The sequence below is a fragment of the Lissotriton vulgaris genome, chromosome 2_1 (genome assembly GCF_964263255.1).
Source record: "Lissotriton vulgaris chromosome 2_1, aLisVul1.2, whole genome shotgun sequence".
Lineage (NCBI taxonomy): Eukaryota > Metazoa > Chordata > Amphibia > Caudata > Salamandridae > Lissotriton > Lissotriton vulgaris.
This window is the reverse complement of record NC_141687.1, coordinates 232,734,821-232,755,883: the sequence shown is the minus strand read 5'-3', so window position 1 is coordinate 232,755,883 and position 21,063 is coordinate 232,734,821. Positions and strand designations below refer to the sequence as shown.

The 21,063-nt window shown below is 43.9% G+C and overlaps 1 protein-coding gene across 1 annotated transcript in view; it reads left to right on the top strand.

The window, feature by feature from the left end:
* Positions 1–21,063, top strand: part of RABEP1 (rabaptin, RAB GTPase binding effector protein 1) — an 899,286-nt gene that overhangs the window by 253,821 nt on the left and 624,402 nt on the right. The window lies entirely within an intron of this gene.

Sequence of the window (21,063 nt, the reverse complement as noted above, 5' to 3'; positions counted from 1 at the left end):
CTGCAGTGGTGGAACCCACAAAACCTTTCCAAGGGGCGACTGTTCCAAGAGCAAGTTCCACAACTAGTACTAACAGCGAACGCATCACTGACAGGTTGGGGAGGCCACCTACTTCATTACACAGTCCAAGGGCTCTGGACAATCAAACAAAAGAAACTGCGTATCAACCAACTAGAGTTGCTAGCAATATTTCTAGCCCTAAAAGTATTCCAAAAATACTTGTACAACAAGACTGTGTTGATCCGGACGGACAACATGACAGCCATGTACTATATCCAGAAACAGCTGTCCCACTTGGCACAGAGCATATGGAAGTGGGCAATTCCAAAAAACATCTTTCTCCTGGCAGAACACCTCCCAGGGAAGGACAATCAAGTAGCGGATCTGCTCAGCAGACACAGCCAACAACTACACGAATGGGAGATTCACCCCCAAGTTCTCCAGCCATTCTTCCAAAAATGGGGGCACCCAGAGATAGACCTGTTTGCCACAAAAGAAAACTCAAAATACCAGTATTTTGCCGCCAGGTTCCCACATCCGCTGTCACAGGGCAATGCGATATGGATGAACTGGTCAGGCAGATTTGCGTACGCTTTTCCCCCAGCACCACTGATTCCGCTGTTGGCACGCAAACTACGGCAACAGTCACTCCCAATGATCCTAGTTGCTCCCACATGGGCGAGACAGCCATGGTACACAACGTTCCTGGAGCTTTCAGTAGTTCCTCATCAAAGGCTGCGCCTCGCACCCCATCTTCTAACTCAGAACCATGGAGAAATCAGACACCCAGATCGCAATCAGATGAACCTAGCGATCTGGCTCCTGAAGTCTTAGAATTTGGATACCTTAACTTACCTCCAGACTGCATGAACATCATTAAAGAGGCAAGGCGCCCAACTACTAGAGCATGCTATGCAGCTAAATGGAAAAGATTTGTTATTTACTGCAACAATAACGAAATCAACTCATTAGATGCTTCCATACAAAACATTATATGTTACCTATTGCATCTTCAAAGATGCAACCTAGCATACTCTTCTATAAGACTACACCTCGCTGCTATAGCAGCATATCACCAAAACAGACAACACCTTTCACTGTTTAGAGTACCAGCAATCAAGGCTTTTATGGAGGGTCTCAAAAGGGTGATTCCTCCAAAACACCCACCTTCACCAGTCTGGAACCTAAATATGGTACTTACCAGACTTATGGGACCTCCTTTCAAACCTCTACACTCATGCGAATTGCAATTTCTAACATGGAAGGTGGCATTCTTGATTGCCATTACCTCATTCAGGCGAGTTAGCGAGCTACAAGCACTAACAATTCAAGAACCCTTCATGCAGATACATGCTAACAGGGTGGTACTTAGAACAAACCCTAAGTTTATGCCAAAGGTCATATCCACTTTCCATTTTAATCAATCAATAGAACTGCCAGTGTTCTTCCAAAATCCACAGTCAGTAGCTGAAAGAGCCCTACACACACTGGATGTAAAGAGAGCTCTGCTTTAATGTGTGGACAGAACTAAATTATTTAGAAAAACAAAACAATTATTTGTTGCTTTTTCACCACAACATAAAGGGAATCCCATATCAAAGTCTGGAATAGCCAGATGGATAGTTAAATGCATTCAAATATGTTATCAAAGAGCTAAACGCACTTTAACTGTCCCCCCAAGAGAACACTCTACGCGCAAAATGGGGGCATCCATGGCTTTCCTAGGGAATATTCCTCTTTAAGACATATGTAGAGCTGCCACATGGTCTACCATACACACTTTCACAACACACTACTGTGTAGACATGCAAGCAAAGCAGCAAGATGCTGTAGGCCAGGCTGTCCTCAAAACTCTTTCAAACTGCTGCAGCTGGCACCGGTAACCACCGCTAGAGGAGATACAGTTATACAGTCTATGCACAGATATGAATTCAGCAGCCTTCATGCCTCCAACGGAATATGCTACGTACCAGTATGAATCTGTTCTTGGCATGTAGGGCTGCTGGCATTCATATGAATGTCAGCATTAAGGAATTTGCTAGCCCCCACGAAAATAATTGTATAAAGAATTATTCAAAACAGCACAAGCAAAGAAAATCTTCAGCTTGTGCAGGTATTTTATTTAGACCTGTTGAAATTTTTATCAAATTTGTGTTTTCATGGAAGAGAAAGGTACTTATGAACCACATTTATACATATTTACAACATTTAAACGACAAACATATATACAAATATTACACAATCTTCTTTTACAAAAGCTACGTATTCACAAATATTTACTCTTTGTGAAATATTTCTCTGCCTTTATGAAATATTTCTCACTTTTGATTGCCAGAAATGAAAACAAAAGAAAGCAACCCATTCATTACAAGGGAAAAAGTCAAAAACAATTGGTAATGCGATCAACAATGAATTTCTAATCTCTTTCTTTAAGTGCCGACGCGTTTCGAATCTGAAGATGAATGACAGATTCTCATCAGGGCTCTTTCATTGAGGGTAATCTTGATCTATGGGCAACGCGGTCCCGCGGGTCCAATATGTGTAACGAAGCTTATAACTTCTAGGGTCCTGTTTCTGTAACTGTGGACCTCTATTGATGTTGGTAACATGGAGGTTTCTTTTTAAATTGGGAATTCTGAGGTTGTAGGAGATGTCCTCCGTACTCACACGGGGGTTCCACACTCCTGTGCTGTTTTTCTTTCGCTGCACAGAGAGTTTTACTCTTCACGGGCCTCGTGTGTCTGTGATGTATTTATGTAGCCGATTAGGACCTTCGTTCGGTGTCCTTTCTCGGTAGAAAAGACAGCGTTTCAATTCACGCTGTGCGTCTTCCTCTCAGTCTGAATTCCTATCGTTGTGAACCATCCTCCAATGGTTCACAACGGAGGATGGTTCACAACGATAGGAATTCAGACTGAGAGGAAGACGCACAGCGTGAATTGAAACGCTGTCTTTTCTACCGAGAAAGGACACCGAACGAAGGTCCTAATCGGCTACATAAATACAGCACAGACACACGAGGCCCGCGAAGAGTAAAACTCTCTGTGCAGCGAAAGAAAAACAGCACAGGAGTGTGGAACCCCCGTGTGAGTACGGAGGACATCTCCTACAACCTCAGAATTCCCAATTTAAAAAGAAACCTCCATGTTACCAACATCAATAGAGGTCCACAGTTACAGAAACAGGACCCTAGAAGTTATAAGCTTCGTTACACATATTGGACCCCCGGGACCGCGTTGCCCATAGATCAAGATTACCCTCAATGAAAGAGCCCTGATGAGAATCTGTCATTCATCTTCAGATTCGAAACGCGTCGGCACTTAAAGAAAGAGATTAGAAATTCATTGTTGATCGCATTACCAATTGTTTTTGACTTTTTCCCTTGTAATGAATGGGTTGCTTTCTTTTGTTTTCATTTCTGGTAATCAAAAGTGGAAAATATTTCATAAAGGCAGAGAAATATTTCACAAAGAGTAAATATTTGTGAATACGTAGCTTTTGTAAAAGAAGATTGTGTAATATTTGTATATATGTTTGTCGTTTAAATGTTGTAAATATGTATAAATGTGGTTCATAAGTACCTTTCTCTTCCATTAAAACACAAATTTGATAAAAATGTCAACAGGTCTAAATAAAATACCTGCACAAGCTGAAGATTTTCTTTGCTTGTGCTGTTTTGAATAATTCTTTATACAATTATTTTCGTGGGGGCTAGCAAATTCCTTAATGCTCACATTTAACTGGTCCAGCTTCCCCTGCATCCCAGGACCACACTCCTTTTCTCTACAAATTCATATGAATGTCAGCAGCCCTACATGCCAAGAACAGATGCATACTGGTAAGTAGCATATTCCTTCACTCGCAGGGAGATGAAGAGCACCTTCATGAATGATCTCGTTAGCTGGATCTCTTCTTCCCCTCCTTCTGTCACAGGCATGGATCGCTGAGGCTGTTTTATATCATCTGTGGAGCTCGTTGCGCATGTGAGCATATCTTTTAAGGTGCAATTTTTCTTCCCCTATGCCGATGCCATACTGGGCGGTCCCTCTCAGGAGCCATCGCACACCCACCCAGCAGATGTGTAGATGGGGTTCTACAGGCGCCGATCCACTTCAGCCACTCCACTCACAGTGCACTCCATCTCGAACAGCCCAGGCGTTCTGTTGTCCACGGGCGTATTGCTCGCTGCTATGTGCCCGTTTGTATGGGCATCGAAGTGGAATGTATGCGCAGTAGCACAGACTTAAAGTCCCTACGGTCTGACTATATATATATATATATATATATATATATATATATATATATATATATATATATATATATATATATGCTCCAACTCCTTCTTAGTTCATGGAGACCGCCATCTTCCTTACCTCAAACAATGGAAGCCGCCATACTCCTTCGTTCCGCAGAATCATTGTCATGTCTGACTTTAAGCCATATGTCACCAGAGCTTATCTTTCTAGCAACTGTGATATCGTCTAGTATCAAGGACAAGATACATCCTCTAATGTGACATTCTTGTGGGTGAAATGTCTTCTCACCATATCAGGGTTAAACAAGAACACAAACAGACACATAATCTGAATAATCGAGACTGAATTGCTGTCCTTTGGCATTATATGTTCATAAGAAAACTTCTGATGCACATAATCTGTCAGACATACCTCTTCTTATGTCAGAAATTGAAATTTCGGATAAGAATTAGGATATAAGTACTGCCACATGACCACTTGTCAGACGAGGTCATTTGTCACAATCTCTCCTGAAGCCTGGAGATGATACAGCCAAATCCCGGAGGGGGACTGGCTGACTACTGCTGCAATGAATGTTTGCCCTTCTTGGTGAAAACTCTCTTCACGCATGCGCTGATAAAGACAGCCGTTGCTGTCAATGAGGTATGCAGTGTGTTTCTTCATCCTAAGAAACTCTAGACTGTAAGTTGCTCTGCCTTTCATGCTCTCATAGTATAGCGCACAGAAGTAAGCATTAGGGTGTTAGGTTCTAGATTACATTTTAATGACATTTTAACAATGCTAGAAATGTTCATTTTATTCTTCTTCTTTATAACATGTCTCATTGCTGTTTTTATAATATTCTGTGTAGATGTTAAGATGTACGGAGAAACTGATTGTCCCTGTAATAATAATTACTGATAACTTAAGTATTTTATTTTTAGTGCTGTGTGTGAGATACAGTGAATGACGAAATATGGATTGTGCAGTTTCCACGGTGCCCCTGATCTCTTCATGGGATTGTTAGTAAGCCAAAAGTAGTGCTTCTATTTCAATTTAATAGTGTTTTCTGGGGCTACAATAACTTGTCTTTTGCGTGCATTGCTGGTGCAGTAAATTATGTCCACCCCTGGGTGAGAAAGCCCCCTTTGTAGAGTTACGCCAAAGTCGTAACTTATGCAAAAGCTCATGGGTGCAACTCTTGTGGTGCTGAGTCACCTAGTGGCCATCTTGTTACCCTCTCCTCCCCAGTGCAGGGCCCAGCATCTGCTTCCCCAATGTACTTTCGATGGTGCGCCTAGAGGCCAGTTCCAGTCCAGTACTTCAGCCTTCTCAGTTGTGCAGGCTCGGGCCAAAGCACACTCCTCTCGGGAGGAATTGAGTCACAGGCCTGCATTCCCTCCTGTCACAGCTTTTGCAGTAATCAGGCATCTCAAACACTCATTTCCCCACTGTGGCGCAGGGTAGTGGAGAAGCTACTGACTGCAACCACCACAGCTATCTTATTGCGGCGGGCAACTTCCATCTCAGGCCTCACTCCTCTGTTTCTAATAGCAGCTTTGCATTCAGTGGCCACTGACTGGGGGGGGAGGGGTCTCCGTTCTGCATTGTAAGTGGTCGTCCTCCCATGTAGCAACTTCATTCCGGCTCCACATGGTCCCTGGCAGCCGCTCAAGGCTGCAGAGCATGACTGCCTCTGCTTCCTGTTCACAGCAGTTTCCTCTGATGCAAATAAATAAAAAAATTGCTGCGTCCTCCTTGTTGCGTCTCTCCTCATCCCTCCCTCTGGCTGGAGAAGGAAGCACCCAGGCTCCCCTGAGTCAATCACAATGCTGCAATGCAACATTGTGATTGGTATGAGTGCCATGGTTCGGCAGGTCATGATCTCCACCCAAGCTGTAAAGCAGCCTGGGTGGAGAACATGCCTAGTGCGCATGACTGTTTGGCCGGCTCCAGACGTCCGGCCAAACATTCATGCTCACTTAAGGAATGCACGGAGCCACGCCATGCACTGGAGGTGCTACGGTGACTGGGTGGACGATCCGGCCCCTGAGACCCGACGCAGTGAGTGTCCTGTGCAATTGGGACTGCCTTTTCCCCGGAGAAGACAAGGAGTGTGAGTTTCGCCTCCGGGGGGAACTGCATCCAGATTGTCTGCCTCCATTGGTACATTGGAGGAACTGAGTCTGCGGCCTTCCTCGGCCTAGTCATTGGGTCTGCTTTATCTGCGCCATTCCTCTGCAGGCTTTGAAGGGTTTAGGGGCTATGTCTGCCTCTCAGCTGCTAGGCCCTATCGCCAGGATTCCTGCGGCGGAGCTCCCACACACAGCTATGGCCCGTGGATGGTGGCTGGGTCTTCTGCTGACTTTTCCTCTAGACTTGCCCCGACATACTGACATGGACACCCAGTATCGCGCTGTGCCGAGGGGGCCCAGCCGTGAAACCCGCTTGCTCAGGTTGACATCTCAAGCCCGCTCCGTAATAGAGTAAGACCAGTGCGGCTGAAGGGAGCGGTGCAACACGTTCCATGAACCAAAGGTAGGCCTCTTGTGCGAATCATGTGGCAAAAGTGATCTGGGATTACTGCAAAGAGGCGGTAGGATTCCAGGTTACAGTTGGGGAAGTGTTGCCTATCTTCTTAGGGTCCCGTCCATAGCCTCCTGCTGGGACTAAACAGTACAACTCAAACCATACCTGATCTTGTCAAATCTCTGGATGTGCCATCTCCAAGCCCTGGGTAGTACTTCATTTGAAGTTGCTAGGATACTGTCAAAGAACAATAACCAGTTATGCCCCCTAAAAATAAAGCCAACAAGGACTTGGATCCTACCTCGACCAGGGACAACCTGATCGCTTCTTCATGGTCCAAAACCAATTCACAGCCCCTGGCCACATCCGCCTCGTCAGGCCCTGCGGCTGAGAGAGCCCAGCCCAATGCACTGATCAAGGAGGCCTTTATGACCTAATTTCTCCAAGAGATCAAGGATAAAATTGGAACTATTAAGCTAGACTTCAAAGCCGGGCTGCAGGATATCCGGCAGGATGTCACAGACATCGGCGGGCGGGTGGATGATCTTGAGTGCACCATGGATGCCAGATCCAAAGAGCACAAGAGCCAGGGTTGGCATATAGAGGAACTGGAGGACCCAAATATTACCCTACAGCTTAAACAGGAGGACCTTGAGAATAGAAGTAGGCGTAATAACCTACGTAGCAGAGGAGTCCCCCTGGGTGCGTAAGGCAAATACATCATGTCCTTCACAGAGGACCTCCTCCAGGCCATCCGCGAGAATGAAGAAGCATCTCTACCCATCCTGGATAGAGCTCATCTGGTCCGGGCCCAAGAAATCGCCCTGACTTCATCCCAAAGATACTCACAAGGGTCCACTTTTTAGCCACAAAAGAAGCCATCTTGAGAAAGATTTAGGGTGTTAAAGCCCTCTTATAACGATTCTCGGTTCAAAATTTGTCAAGACCTGGCCCCTGCCACCCTCTTGAGGAGAAAAGACTTTAAGCCAGTTACGGACAGGCTCCGAGAGCTCAACATCAAGTACCAGTGGGGCCACCCCTTTGCTCTGTTGTTCAACGGGGAAGAAAAGCAACGCGCCCTTTGCTCATTCAGAGAAGCGAAACCGCTCCTGCATCTTCAGCTGGATCCTGAGAGCTGTGCTCCTCTCCTTCCGTGGGGGCACTCTAGAGGGCCCTCCCGTTCGGAATGGGCTACTGTCCCACCGCCTAAATACAGGAGACGCCTTCATGAATGGGACTCTTCCCTGGTCAAACAGGAGATCATCAGCCACATACGGTCTCCAAGTGAATCTTCCCTGCAATCTCGAGTTCCAGAATACAAGGGCTGACTCGGACTTGGAGTGCCAAACTCCTTGCGCTCCCAACATCTAACACAGTGACTTGGTGCCTGGATAAACCTCTGTGAATTTACTTTACTACAATTACCACATATTTTTCCAGCAATTTCGCAGAAGTGTTGATGTTGGATATAGGGCGGTAGTTGTTGAGATCAGTGGGGAGGGAGTCAGACTTCTTTAGTATAGGTGTGACCTGCCCTATTTTGAGACAGTCCGGTATGGACCCTTGTCTCAGGGAGCCGTTTATGATCTCTAACCATATAGGAAGAATAGAGGTTTTTATCATTTTGAATAAAGGAGGAGGTAAGGGGTCCGATAACTGATTTGAGGGGTTAATCGTTGAAAGAGTGTTCTAGATTTCTTGTTCAGGGATGGGTGAGAAGGTGTGCCTAGAGGGATTATTTTTTGGGATTTCCGTCTGAGTCCTAAAATGGACCTTGATCTGAGAGTGAGATTTATCATCAAGGGAGGGCCTTCTTAGATTTGATGTTGAGTTCAATGAATTTTGTTTTTTCTAGGAAGAATTTGGCCAGCTAACTGAGTTGCTTGGTTCCAGGGAGTTTGGCTTGTTGCGCACTTGTTTAACAATTTCGAATAGTTTTTTGGGACGGTTGATGGCTTGGTTCAGCTGGGATTTGAAAAAGTCTGCTTTAGCCTGTAGGATCTCCCTTTTGTATGAATTCCTCAGCACTCTGAGTTGATATAAGTGCTCAATGGAGGGTGCTGATTTCCATAGTCACTCCGCTGATCTTCGCTTGCACCGATCAAGTCCGCCATTGGCTACTCTCTCCAGCCTACACACAAGGAGCAACTAGACCGCTCACTCCCTTTGAGACCTTCGTTCGCAACTTTGAGGACTCGAGGGGCCTAATCTCCCATACTTTCAAAGTCTTGCAGCTCTCGTAACAGCTTCAGCCCCACACATATCAAACACAATGGAACTTGGACTTTGGCAAAGAGGTCCCCTATGAGAGCTGGGATCGACCTTGGCGGGACATCCCGAAAACATACTAAAGCGTCCCTCAGCGCGAAACGGCATATAAACTCATGACGTGATGGTACTTTCCCCGGCCCGCATACAGCAGATGATACCAAACTTTCCCCCAACCTGCTGGAGGTGTTGGAGCGACAGAGGTGACTTTATCCACATATGGTGGTCTTGCCCCAGCTTAAAGATATTCTGGAAAGAAATATTTAGTCATATCAAGGACACTGTGGGATTCCGTATTCCTTGCTCTCTAAGGGTAACTCTGCTAGGCATTAGACCCTCGACATTGATCACTATGACCCATTCGTATTGGCGCTTAATGTTACAGATGTTAGGAGCAGCACAACAGTCCATAGCCTTATTCTGTAAGAAACCTGATCCCCTTCCTGGTGCCATGTGGTTTCTCCGCCTATATGCATAAGCAATGTGGTAACACAGTGTCCCTCAGAACCTGGGCATCTGCAATACATGCATCAATTAGTTCTGTTGGATTCAAAACAATTTCCTTGTAGTGTTATAGTATAAATGTATGTACACAATAAGCTTGCACACACGCAAAAAGACAAATTCTTCATAAGCATGACAATTTTTTCTTTTTGCGTGTGTCCAAGCTTATTGTGTACATACATTTTTACTATTACAATACAAATAAATTGTTTTGAACCCGACAGAACCATTTGTTGCTTGTGTTTCTCCGCCTATGGCATGTTCTAGCTCTTGAGCTACTTTCCGCCAGCATTAACCACACAGACGCATCTGGCAGCCATTAATTTGACATTTCTCCCAGATAGAGCACTCCCGTTTGGTCCCTCCCTCGCCTACGAGTTTACAGCTCTTTGACAACCCTCTTTAGCCCTCTCTAGGGGTCGGCAACCGGCGTCTCCAACTACATCGGAGCCGTAGGGGGTTATCTCACCTTCTCCCACTAGGAGACCTCACCCCGCCCCCTCAAGATTATCTGATCGCATCGTCCCTCTCACGACCCCCCTATTTGGGGTTCTTTTTATTCCTTTACTGTTCACTAGCAATAATATTTGGTGATGAATACACGTATAAAGTACTACATAGACATACTTGAGCGTTAATCATTTTGCTTCTTCACTAGTGGTGGGACCAACAAGACTCTCCTCTATTCTGTTATTGCATTGAGGCTTACTTGGCAAAGCAGTGTACAGCTGTAACCCCTGTTAGGGGCATGATCCTTCTCTTCTTATTTTTTGCCCCCACTTTTTGCTTTGGTTTAAAGTGTAATGTCTATTTCTTACAGGATTCTACCGCTGTCTTCTGATATTTGTGTTGGGCTTTGTTTCTATTTTGCTTTATGTATCTAATTTGTTTGATTTTCCCTGTTTTCAATATATTTAATAAACCAATTTGAAATAAAAAAGCAGTGGGCCGACGCTCCTCTGCCTTAGCTGAAGACCCGCCACTGGGCAACAGAATGACAGAATAAACTGTAAAAGACTCGTATGCTGACAGTACTTTCTCTCCCCTAAAACAATGAATGCTGCACAGAAAGTAACTTTTCAGAATAATGTTCACATTTTCCATAGGCTTAACTGTTGCGCTAAATACAACTATATTAAGCTGGACTCTTTGTTTTTCTTTTTAAATACTGTGGGAAGTTGTCGTTAGCATGTTCTCTGAAGAAGGGAACTTAAGCATGAGGTACCAGTCTATCACTCCTGGGTGAACGATTGAATCCAGGAGATGTAGTGTAGCCTTGCTTAGATGTAACCTTAACGGTGATGTAGCTTTCTGCCAACTTGATAAAGGGTTGCTGTGGCACACCAGCCACCACTGGCAATAACTCTTCTACATCAAAGTACATTAAGTATCAATTAGGGAAAGGGTTCTTTTTGTTCAAGATTATTATTCAGTGTTCTGATGAATTTTGTTGATTGTACTCTTTGGCATCAGGAGACCAAGTAAGTAAGTTGAGAAATGGTAGGATATGGGGAGATAGTTTGCCTTTGTGTCCTGACAGGAGATCTCTTTAGGGTATCCTGTAGCATGTACATGAACACAGAAATGGCCAAGAAACAAATTTGTCCTATCCAATAAGGTGCAATGTAGGATTACTGTGGAGTCTCTTCCACTAAACCTGTAAATTGATGGAAACATTACTGGAATCAGGGGTGTTGGACTTGGCCCTTTCTGCTGCGTGATCCCCAAACCCGTTACCTTCACCCTCCTGTTTTCTGAACCCGTTTTTGTTGGCTTTTAGGATTGTGCACTTTTACCACTGCTAAAATGATAATGCTTTCTCCTTTAAACATGGTAAAATTGACCTACACCCAATTTGCACATATATTTTAATTGTAAGTCCCTAGTAAAGTGGCACTTCGTTTGCCCAGGGCCTGTAAATGTAATGCTCCTTGCAGCACTGATGGTGCCCCAACAGTTCTCAGGCCTGCCACTGCAGACTGTGAGTGCAGTTTTAAATTGCAATTTCGACCTGGCAAAATAAGCCTTTTGCCAGGCCTTTTCGTGCCATTTTTTACATATAAGCCACACCTGCGGTAGGCCCTGCACAGCCCAAGGGGCATTTCCAAAGTTGGGCATGTACTTCAAAGTTATATATGTTCTGCTAGTGAAAAACTCTTAAATGTGTTTTTCACTACTGCTACGCCGATCGCTCCCAGAGGATAACATTGGGTTATCTTATATTTAATAAGTGATAACTTTTAATTGGGAGCAAGGAGAAATTTAGAGTTTGGTGTTTAAAGAATTGTAACATAAAACCCTCTTTAATGGTAAAGTTGTATTTTAATTCACAATTTTGAAAATGCCATTATTAGAAAGTTTATTTAAACAAAATAGCGCAACCCAATATTCCTCCAGGAAACTGGGTACTGGGTAGACAGATTATTTCCAGTGTAGTTAACATTTAGTTGGTCTAGCAATCCAGCTTTTTATTTAATATGCAAAAATCATTAAAAAAGTGAAAAACGAGATGATACTAACGCATACCGATCAAAAAATCTTTCATTATTGTTATCATTTCTTTTTGGACATACTCAAATAATATATTCATCCCATAAACAATATATATTCAGGTACCTAATCTGCAAGATGCAAAAATCATAGAATATCACTGTCGAATCCCACTTGGTCAAACAAATTATATATCCATTAGATTAAACCATGGCCAATGGGGAATAGTCTGTCTTCCTGACACAAATATTCACATTGAAAGTCCAAAGGCAAGCTGGAGCAGGGCAGGAGAGCGGCAAATTCCAGACACCTCTGTAGGGGCAGGGTTCAAAGTGGCACTGGGTATAAATATTGGACCATCAGACCCAACTCTTCAGTACACTCCTGGACTTGGGGATACTACAGAAGGACGACATTCTGCTGCTTGTGGCCTGCCCTGCTTGCTGAGAAGTTAGAATGAACCTGCTCCCTTCATCCCAGGCTGAGAGTCCAGGGGTCAGCTGATTGACCTCCTGTTTGCGCTACATGAACATAACAAGCTCCAGAGGCCTCCCTGCTACTATCCGGCACACCTGTTTCACTGGACTTGCCTTAGCTCTGCTGGCCTCTGCTGGAGTGAGTTCCTGATCCCCAAGCTTTACCTCCCCAGATCCTTTGGCTTTGGATGGCATCAGAGGAAGCTCCTACTGGCCTAACTGAAGGTTCCATCAGTTCCGCTGTGAAACCTTGCAAAGCCTCGCTACACAGCTGCAAGCTTCATCGGAACAGCTGCAAGCCTCACCGGAATCGACACAAAGCGATGCAAAGCCACTTCGCGCAGTTGCCAGCTTTATCGAAACTGCCGCAGAGCGATACAGAGCCTCGTCTCACAGTTCATCAGAACCACTACATAGGTCATTGAAACTGACAGTGAGTGATGTAAAGCCTCGAAAAGCAACACCATGTAGACCGTACACCAAGGACATAAGATGCAATCCGCAGCCGACCAATCTTGGTCTTGTGTCCGGCATTCGTTCCATTGCGATCGGCATGAGCTTGTGACTTCTCGGTTTAGAGCGACCAAATATCCTCAGTTTGCACTCTGTGCCTTTTTGTTCTACTTTTAACTAAACCTTTAAATGTCCATATCTCTATTTCTACTAATTGGACTTTTGTTGTTTGAGTAAGATAATTTACTAAAATGTACTCCATTATTCTAAATTGGTGTGGGATTTTTCTTGCGTCGTCTTTGCTTTTTTTTACTGTTTGAAGTGCTGCATAAATACTCTACGAATACTGCAAGAGTAAACTGCTAATAGTAAATATGGACAAAACAAAGGTTATGTGCTTTGGTAAAAAGCCAAAGAGCTTTTGCTGGTATCTAGATAAAACTAAATTAGAAACAGTAAAAGAATATTAATATCTGGGCCTATGTTTCGAATCATCCTTAAAATGGAACAAACACGTAGAAAACCAAAATGCAAAAGCTTCTTCCTCTATTTGTAGTCTGAAAAAATTTAATAAAACATACGGAGATATGTCACATAAACCCATGATAAAAGCTTTTTCAGCCATGGTCCCCACACAAGTACCATATGGGGCAGAGGTCCTATTCCTTAGTGGTAAAGGGGATTGGAATCGGGCGGAAGGTAAAGCTGTAAAAACGCTACTGTCGTTGCCAAAGTCAGCCATGCTACAGGCAATTAGACTCGAAACAGGATTGATAGGGTGGAATACCCAGACCAGAATGGCGGTGGCTAGATTTTGGAAACGGCAATCTCTAGAGGAGACGCAAAAGGTGTCACACTGGTGTAGTGGGGAAATACAACATAGCAATCTAAGATGGGCAGCTGAGGCAAAAAAGAAGATAAAAGACAATTTGTTGCCTAGATGTGGGTACAACCCAAAACCCCTTAGAAGCAGTCTTTACAAAAGGGACACTTAGAGCACAAGGAAGGGAGCACTCGAGGTCGAGGACCTAGGTTATCTAAGAAACAAAAAATCGGTAAAAAACATAATAGAAGTGTGGGAAACCGATATAGGATATCCATACCTAGAAGCACTCCCGAACTATAGATTTAGGTGGGATATTTTAAAAATGAGAATTGGCATTATCCCCACGGCTGAAATTATGTACCCAGATGGTTTATGCAAGTGCGGTATGGGGTCTAAGTGTGAGATAATGCACATTCTTCTTGATTGTCATGTATGTTGAAGTGAGAAAACGGATTCTGCGACCCATATTTAGAAAATATAACACAAGAGCGAGAGCCCAAGCAATCAATTTAGTGCTAAGAATGGAATATCTAGAAATTGCTATAGCTCTTGGTTACTACCTGAAAGAAATTAATCAAATGGTCAGGGGAAAGCTCAAAGAAGTGTAGTGAGAAACCCCAGTTACCCTGTATACAATAAAAGATGAAGAGTAACTTAGGCAGGACAAGTCCTATGGGATTTAATACCTTTTAATCTCCTTACAGCAAAGGTGGACTGCTGAAGATAATGAACAGCCTTGACTTTAAAAGTCTAAGACGATTCGGATTTCAAGTAGAATGTTCTGTATGTTTCTATACCTTTTTAAAGATTTTAACAAAAAGTTGTACATGGTTTTACTAATAACTAATTATGTATAATATCCTGAATTTTATTCGATTTGGTTTTAAAGACTAAGGTCTAAATAAACAGAGTCTTTCTCTCTCTCTCTCTCTCTCACTGCTTCTAGGTTAAACCTGACTGCTTTTGTGCCAATCTGTCGGAGGGTTAAGCACATATTAATTTGGTGCATGCTTGTGTTTCACATTGACAAGAAATGTCGTTACTGCTTGAGTAGGGTTTCACCCCTCCTTCCCCCAACCAGTAACCACATTTCCTGCAAGGTGTAAGTGTACAATAATGTCTTTTTCTTATTAATTGAGAATGCATTTACAAGAGCATATTGATCTGTGAGTGTGAAGAGAAGGCCCTTCATTTTTCCCTCTGTTGCAAAAGATCTATTTGAGGAGGACTATCACCTGTGAATGCAGCAGATATTTGTTCCTCTGCCTGGTGCCTGTTAGAAAGTCTTCCTTTGTGTGTTGAACAAGTGACACCGTATGATTTGATGTGCTGTCTATCTCATCCCATCACATAGAAGGTGAGCTCGCTTCGAGACAACTGACAACCTCGCTGTTACTTGTTTGTGGATACTGTACATGCGGTTTGTGTTGTTGGTCTTAATTAGAACTACGTTCCCTTAAAGAATTGCAATCAAAGAATAGTAAACTTGAAAATATTGTCTAATTTACAATTTGTGCATGTGCTAAATGTATTCTTATATGGATTACCAAGAGCCCTTGTAAGAAACACAAGCCCAGCAGTTAAGCTTTGAGGGGGAGGGTACAAGTAAACATGCACTTTGACCAGACTGAGTGTTTGATCTCCACGCAAGTGTCTGCAAGGGGGGAAAGTTTTCTACCATTTTCATGTGTATCCATTAATTAGTTCTCTAGGCATTCATGCAGACGCATCCATGTCAAATAGGCATAATGACCTTAAGTCTCACAGCGAGGACCTATTCAAACTAATGAGTGGTCTCCTGTCAGAGTTTCTGTATCTTATTGTGACATGTTTCTGATGATGGTACCTCGCCTTCTGTCAACAACAATCACACTTCGTTCCCAGTAGTGAGGGTCTCAGCAATGGTTAGTGGAGGGAGGGCTCAGGATGTACATAGTGTAAAAAACTAAAAACTCATAGGAAGCTGTGCAAGATTATCACTGTACAGATCAGTTTATTTAAATCACTTCTTCTAAAAGGAGCTAAATTACATCTTTTGAAGGCCCTTTTCATCCACAATAGATACGAAATTTACAGCCATCTCATTCTGAGAACCTCCTCTTTGTAAACATGATCCCGAATTGCTGCCATTGTTTATAGCATGGTTGAGGTTAGTGCTATCTATATGCTTGCATAGACAAAATGTTGTGTGTATTTGTGATTTTCTGAGACTGATTTTACTGCTCTTAAGAAATAAAACATCGCTTGGTGGATGTTTATCATTATGGAATGGTGCAAACCCTAACATGCTTTAAAACCAGCAAAACAATAAAAAATATTGGGGTTTTACTGCCTGTCAAATACATTTTTATTTTATACCGTTTAAGAAATATAGTTTTTAAGCAGAATGTGAAGATGTCAGAAACATTATCAAAAACGTTTTCTGCTCTTAAGCAGGACAGTTCTTTCCCAACCATAAAGCTACCAGTTGTGTTGATTGCAAATGTCTTGATCATTTTTAGCATTATATATGAGCTGTTTAGCTGAATGCAATAATGGAGCGGGGAAACTTACGTGACATACCTCTGTTTACTGAGGGCATTGCCTGGAGCCCGTTTTATTGATCCCTGGCCCAGCCGACCTCGCCTGTTGCACCCGGTCTCCCCCTGCCGCCGCAGCTCTCCTCCATCCGAGCGCGGCCGCAGTAGGGGGGAGAACGCGGGTGAGTGGGACCACAACAACCGGGAGCACTTGCGGCTGGAAGCCGCCAACATAGAAACCGCGGCAGGAGGCGCATAAAATTGCGGACATCTCCCGCGTCGCGGGACCGCGGGCCGGCTAAGCCCGGGCCAAGGGCGGGCCCGTTATAGCCCTTTCTATGCCGGTCAAGGACTGGACGGGCCATCCCTCTAACATCCATAATTTCATCTAAGGTTAGTGAGTGGCAACTATTATTCTGTTTGTAAATTCATTAGCGGTCTGTGGAATCCCTCCGGTTATCATGTCTGCTACTCCATCTACTCGGAAGGACATTCGAAAATCCACGGGAGGAACGCTAATGGGCACTTTAGACAATTTTTTAGTTAGTGTCCTCAGCTCTTGCAAAGGAGCTAACGGAAAAAAGACTGTCCGTGGATATTGCCTTCGATAAAAGATTTGGTCTCCAGACATGCAACGGATTGACACCCAAGTCTCTATAACATATCCGAGGATGGGAGAGAGGAGTCAGTCACCAGTTTTAGCTGGGCCCTCGATATGTCAGCTACCCTGTCCTATCACTACAACTACAACGGGCAAGAGACTGGCTAAAAAAAACTTGCACTCTGACAGAGGTCACACATTCACCCAATATTAAGACCCGGTCAGCTAGCAGTGCCCAGCGCCAAGGCGGGGTCGTCCCAAAATTTACAGGGCTTGCCAATAAAGCGGAAACATATTGGTGCTAAGGCACAGATATCTGGGAGGAATACAAAATCAGGAAAAGCTTCTTTGCTTAACAACTCCCCAACCCAAAGTCCTACTCATAACTCTGGAAGCTCAATCCCTCTAAGTGAAGGAAGTATACTCCTTGTGGAAGATACGGGCCTGAGCGAGATGGGACCATCATTTTGGACAAGGCTGGAACGCCTCCTTGAAAAGGCTTGCGTTCCATTATGTGAAAGACTGGACTCAATTGAATCTAGATTGGTGTCCCTCGAACTGTCGGTTGCTTCATCACGGGCTAGGGATGGAAAGCAAGTTAGTGGGTCAACCAATAATCATCAAGTAGGTGTCCTGGGGTCAAATGTAACAGTAGTAGATCCTGCCCCCAAAGTAATAAGTAAAGAGAGTGACAGTGGCAACTTGGCAGGCCCCCGGGTACAATGCCCTGTATCGGCCCCAAATAATTTGTTAACCGACGAACGATCAAGAGATATGGATAGGACGCAGTCAAGGGAGCACAGCAATTCACCAGCAAGCCTTGCATAAAAATCCATCTGACCATAGCGAAGCTAGCCTACCGACTATTCAACTCCCCCCAGAGTCGTCCCCTTATGTGGTGGTTCTGGTAGGGGTTCCTTCACTAAACCAGGGTAAGAGGGAACCATATATTGAGTTAAAGTGTATTTTCTGGCTCAACAAGAACCGCCCATTGCCCCCCCACGTATCGACAGAAATTCTCTTCGCTAGAGGAGTGGGATGGGTAGGGAACAAACCAAAGTCTGTGGAGGGGGATTGTATAGTCATTAATTTCAGAAATAGGAGGGCAGTGGAATACAGCTGTGAATGGCAGCAAAGGGACTCAGTATCTGCAATCCACTCTCTACCTTTGTCCTATTTTTACCCAATTGTGTATCCATGGCGTGGGGAAAATTCCCCTAGGGGGGGCAAAACGAATAATGTAATGTAGGGAACATAACGCTTTCTAATAGGTTTGATGGGCTATCTTGCCTGGAAGATTGCGACTGACTGCAAGGGATATTCGCGATCAGAGGGCCAGTAATAATGTCCTCAATGAGGGCGTCGAAGTCAAGAGTGTAAATGTAACAGAAACCTCTGACGTAAACATTGAGCCCCAAGCACTAACCTGTAAAATTCTAAGCTGGAACATAGCTGGTCTGAGAAGCAAGTGTAGAGACATGATTTGGTTGGATGAGATAAAGAAATATGACATATTGGCATTCCAAGAAACCTGGGCCATTCACAACAATTTCAAAATAGATGGGTATTCGCACTTTTTCATCCCTCTAAACGGGCCCCGGCTGGAAAGGCAAAGGGAGGTTTAGCAATACTTTTCTCCCTGAAACTGAATGGCTCAAAAGAACAGCTCGATGCAGGCTGTCATTATTGCCAGGTAGCGGAGCTATCATTGCCACAATCGGAGAAACTGCTATTGGTTACTTTTTATAACTCGCCTGAGTGTGAGATTTCAAATCAAATTTTAACTTGCTTAGAGGATTTCTTAGTAGCATATAGAGCCAAATATCCAATCTCGGAGGTAATCCTCATGGGTGATTTTATTATTCACCCATGTGGTCAAGCTTGTGTTTTTGATACTTTTGAAGGTCCTCCGTATTCAGTTCACACGCATTTCGAACACACTAAGCAAGGGGAGGCCCTTGAACCTTTTGGCCACCATGAATCTCTATGAATCGGGGTGTGTTGAGGAAGGTCTAAGGGCTCCTACTTTTAAAATTACTGAGCTGGGCACAGTTTTAGATTACATATTTGGGACAGCTCTAGTTTTGACTAGAGTGGTAATATATAAGGTGGGGTCCTCCGCCTTTAGCGATCATAATCCCGTGATTTTAGAAGTGGTGCCGGGGGCCTATTTAAGTTTTATTGAAACAAATATCGCGGGTATCAGGCATGAGGTGATACCAATAGACACAGGCATGAGATTAAATGGACAAAAGTAGTCCCAGAGACCTTTAGGGGGAAGTCCTGTCCAAAGTAGAGAGAGAGGTTGCTGTCTGCTTGGATACTGCTGCGCCAAGTATGATAGTGGGGGCTTTTGACGCTATCTGTAACCAAATTAACACCGACTTAACAATAAAAAACCATCCTACAATTAACAAGGGAAAAAGATGGTTTGATAGCCCCTGTTCTAGGGCACATTCAGCCTTGCTTAAAGCTCTGATAGGATGCCCTAGAAATAGGGAGCAAGTCATGAAGTTAAAGAATGCTTATAATCAGGCCATCAGGGACAGGAAGAACCAGATTGAAGAAAGAGGAATGGGAGAAACTCCTGTCCCCGGTGGTGTTGAGGGACAGTGGGAAATTCTGGATAACCATTAATGAGCTCTTTTTTTCTGGAGAAGAGAATTCCCCACTTGATTGCAATATCCCTGACACCTGGTGGATTGCTCACTTTGAGAAGATTTACGGGTCCCATATGGTAGAGAGTTCGCAAGCGCCGAGCTTGAATTTAGAATTAGCCCCCGCAGTGGTTTTTCAGGAGACAGAAGTGGCAAGAGCAATAGAGGAAACTAGGAAAAAGAAGGCGCCAGGGCCGGACGGGGTCCCTGCGGATCTATTTAAAAGTTTTCCTAGATTCTGGGCCAGGGTGTTGACAAATGTCTTCAATGCCTCGGGTGCGAATGTATCCCCTGCGTCCTGGTCTAAATCCATTATTATTCCTGTTTTTAAAAGGGTCAAAGAGATGACCATCATGTTATAGGCTTATCTCCCTGATAGACTCCACCGTGAAAATTTTAGGCAGAATTATTTTGGCGAGGCTGACAAATTGCCTTGAGGGGAGAGGGATCTTGTCAAATGCCCAGTATGGTTTTAGAACCAAAAGAAGCACATTAAACCAATGTCTTAATCTTCAGCTCCTTATTAGCAAATACACCATCGCTAAAAAGGGCTCCCTCTATATGGGGTTCATGGACCTCTCAACGGCATTCGACCTGGTAAACAGGTCGAATCTGATGCTAATTTGATTGAATATGGGCATTGACCATGCTTTAGTTAAATTCCTGGCGGACATTCACTGTGGCCTGTTAGCCTCTATCCGAGTCACACAGGAAGGGAGATGCACAGGGCACTTTAACTCGGAAAGAGGGGTCAGGCAGGGGTGCATATTGGCACCCCTACTTTTTACACTATATATAAACGCACTAAAACCAGCTTTGAAGGGAGCTATAATAGACAAGTAGGAGAAATTAGTATACCAGTTCTCCTTTACGTGGATGACTCTGTTTTATTGGCGCGCACTGGTGTTGGTCTAAATAAATTGCTGGGCATGTTCGACAAATTTATGGATTCATTATATCTGAAAATAAATGCTACAAAATCTCATGTAATGATAGTGGGGGAACAAAGTGGAAAGAAAAAAATGATATCCTTTTCTTGTGGGAGAGATGAGGTTAAAAGGGTCCCTGTTTTTACCTACTTAGGGCTCCTATTCGATGAAAAAGGGTCCTGGGGCCCTCAATTGAAACATAAAAGAAATGTATTTGCCAGATCTACCTCAGCCCTTATGGGCTTTTCAAAACGTCTTGGAGTCAGACCCATGGAGGCTATCATGAAGGTGTATAAGGCCAAGTGCCTAGCAATAGCTACGTATGGCTCCGAGATTTGGGGGTATAGTACACAAGCTCATCAAATCCAAGTGGTAGAAAATATATTTCTAAGATCCCTATTGTCTGTACCTCAGTCTACCCCCACTTTTTCGATTCATACAGAGATGGGGCTGGGTTACGTTTCTGATACCGTGAAAAAAGCCCCGCTAATATGCTGGCTTAAGACCTGGCTTAACCAGGAGATCTCATTGAACCATATGAACTAAAAAGACTGCTTAGCTCTAGATAAGGCTGGT